Genomic DNA, 3,692 nt, shown 5'->3' with positions numbered 1-3,692 from the left:
TTCAAAAACCAAATCCAAAGTTAGATCCTAATCCCAACTTGGATCCAGATTTCCAAGTACAATCTACACTTTTGGATCTCAAACTTCAGATCCACCATCCATTTTGGATCCAGAATCCAATTCCACCTTGGATCTCAGATTTCAGATCCAAAATCTATTCTAGGTTCCAGAATCCAATTCCATCTTGGATCTCAGATTTCAGATCCAAAATCCATTCCAGAATCCAGAATCCAATTCCATCTTGGATCTCAGACTTCAGATCCAAAATCCATTCTAGGGTCCAGATTCTAATTTCATCTTGGATCTTAGATTTCAGATCTAAGTTTCATTCCAAATTTCAGATCCAAATTCCATCTTTGATTCTCGATCTTGGATCCAATTCCATTTAAAATCCAGAATGTAACTCCTTCTTGGATCTCAGATTTCAGATCCAATTCCCATTTAGGATTCTAAATCCAGAATTCAATTTCATATTGGATCTCAATTCTTTCCAAGATCCAGACTTTGGATTCGAATTCCATCTCATTCCAGACTTCATAATCCAAGTTTATCTTGATCCTCAAGATTCCAAAGACCAATTTCATTTCTCAATTCTATTTAGATTTCTCAAATCTCATTTCAAACTTCAAAGTTAGAATTCAATTCAATTTCAAATATTCATCCAGGCTCAAAATCCTAATTCAAAGTCCATTTATGACTTTGAAACTTCCTTCCTTTTCCTTTTATCTCAAACTTCAAAATCATTTCTTTCAGAGTCCAGATTTATTTTTTCTCCAAGCTCTGATTATTCCAAAAACTTAGAACTTTAAATTCTTAAGTTCTAAACCATTTCTTCACTCTATTATCAGATTCAATTCAGAAACACTTGAAGATTTTCAAATCATTTTTTTTTAAAAGAGCATATATCCTTGCATTGCACAAGCATGATTCTTCGTGCATTTAGACTTAGAATAAATTCTTAGATAATCTTTTAGCAAAGCAAAAAGGCATGAATTCGACCCTTGGTTCGATTACCCCTGGTAAAGGCGCCAGGAACGGTCGAACCTCGTACCGACGAGCGATTCCCGTCTCCCAATTTTCCCGCAAATATTTCAAAATGGAGGCGAGTTATTTTTAATATTTTCAAAATTAAGGTCAAGTGAGACCCCGCAAAAGAGTTCCTCTTTCTCTTCTTTTCTCTAATCTCCTCTTTTCTGTCTTTTTTTTTCTCCCTTCAAAAAGGAGGAAATAGAGGTTGGAAAGGAAAAGAGAAGGAAGAGAGAGAATATTACGAGAGGAAAATTTTTGCGATGATCACACAGAACGAGCACTGGGTTTTCGAAAATGCACACCAGTACAAGCACTGGGTCTTTCAAAAGTGCACACCAGTACGAGCACTAGGTTTTCGAAAGTGCACACCAGTACGAGTACTGGGTTTTCGAAAGTGCACACCAGTACGAGCACTGGGTTTCGAAAATGCACACTAGTACGAGCAATGAGTTTTTGAAAGTGCACACCAGTACGAGCACTGTGTTTTCGAAAGTGCACACTAGTACGAGCACTGGGTCTTTAAAAAGTGCACACCAGTACGAGCACTGGGTCTTTCAAAAGTGCACACCTGTACGAGCACTGGGTTTTCGAAAGTGCACACCAATACGAGTACTGGGTTTTTGAAAGTGCACACCAGTACGAGCACTGGGTCTTTCAACGGAGAGTTGAAAGAGAGTCCGACGTTCTAAGATACTTGAGCATTGAGCGAGAATGATTGTTGGTGTTTCAGGATTATCCCTTATCCTGAAGGGGAAGTTCAGGTTTGTCCCTTAACCTGAAAGGGGATATAAGAAAAAACTTGGGTCCAATACGAGTATTGGATCAAAAGGGGAAATCCGAGTCGGAACTCGAAATCACGAAAATGGAAAAGAGGGAAAATCCGAGTTGGAACCTGGATTTTCAAAACAAATATAAAATGGAAAACCCAAATTTGAAAACTCGCATTTTCAAAGGAATGCTCGGTTCCAACACGAGCATTAAATTCGATAGCAAGTCCGACTCGAAACTCGTAACTCCGAAAATAAGAATATATATAAAAGAGAAAACCTGAGTCGGAACCTAGTTTTTCAAAATAGAAGATAAAAGAGAAAATCGAGTTTTGAAAACTCGAATTTTCAAATGAACGAACGGTTCCAACACAAATGTTGAATCCGATAGGAAGTCTGAGTCGGTACTCGAAACTTCAAACGATATATATATAAAGGGGGAAACCCGAGTCGGAACCCGGATCTTCAAAATGACAAAATGGAAAACCTGAGTTTTAAAAACTCAAATTTTCAAAGGAACGATCGATTCCAACACGAGCGTTGAATCCGATAGGAAGTCCGAGTTGGAACTCGCAACTCTAGAAATAAAAATATATAAAAAAGGAAAGAGTCGGAACCCGGTTTTTCAAAATAAAAGAATGAATAAGAAAAATCGAGTTTGAGAACTCGAATTCTCGACATAACAATTGGTCCAATGTGAACATCGGATAAAAAAGGAAGCCCGAGTCGGAACTCGCAACTCCAGAAATAAGAATATATATATAAAAAAAAAGGGAAAAACCCGAGTCGGAACCCGGTTTTTCAAAATAAAAGAATGAATGAGAAAATCGAGTTTGAGAACTCGAATTCTCTACGTAACGATTGGTCCAATGCAAACATCGGATCCAAAAGGAAGCCCGAGTCAGAACTTGCAACTCTGAAAATAAGAATATATATAAAAAGGGAAAACCCGAGTCGGAACTTGATTTTTCAAAATAAAAGAATAAATAAGAAAAATCGAGTTTGAGAACTCGAATTCTTGACATAACAATTGCTGCAATGCGAACATCGGATCCAAAACGAAGCCCGAGTTGGAACTTGCACCTCCTGAAATAAGAATATATATATATATAAAAAGGGAAAACCCGCGTCGAAACCCGATTTTTCAAAATAAAATAATGAATGAGAAAAATCGAGTTTGAGAACTCGAATTCTAGACATAACAATTGCTCTAATGCGAACATCGGATCTAAAAGAAAGCCCGAGTCGGAACTTGCAACTTCGGAAATAAAAATATATAAAAAAGGGAAAACCCGAGTCGAAACTCGGTTTTTCAAAATAAAAGAATGAATGAGAAACATCGAGTTTGAGAACTTGAATTCTCGACATAACAATTGGTCCAATGTGAACATCAGATCCAAAAGGAAGTCCGAGTCGAAACTCGCAACTCCGAAAATAAGAATATATATATATATATAACAAAGGGAAAAACCCGAGTCGGAACCCGGTTTTTCAAAATAAAAGAATGAATTAGAAAATCGAGTTTGAGAACTCGAATTCTCAATGTACGATTGGTCCAATGCGAACATCGGATCAAAAAGGAAGTCCGAGTCAGAACTCGCAACTCCGAAAATAAGAACATATATAAAAAGGGAAAACCCGAGTCGGAATCCAATTTTTCAAAATAAAAGAATAAATGAGAAAAATCGAGTTTGAGAACTTAAATTCTCGACATAACAATTGGTCCAATGCAAACATCGGATCCAAAAAGGAAGCCTGAGTCGGAACTCGCAACTCCGGAAATAAGAATATATATATAAAAAAAAGGGAAAACCCGAGTCGAAACCCGTTTTTTCAAAATAAAAGAATGAATGGGAAAAATAGAGTTTGAGAAGTCGAATTCTCGACATAACAATT

Source organism: Nuphar pumila, chromosome 1 (assembly GCF_984573655.1).
Source record: "Nuphar pumila chromosome 1, dmNupPumi1.hap1.1, whole genome shotgun sequence".
Lineage (NCBI taxonomy): Eukaryota > Viridiplantae > Streptophyta > Magnoliopsida > Nymphaeales > Nymphaeaceae > Nuphar > Nuphar pumila.
This window is presented reverse-complemented; position numbering follows the sequence as displayed.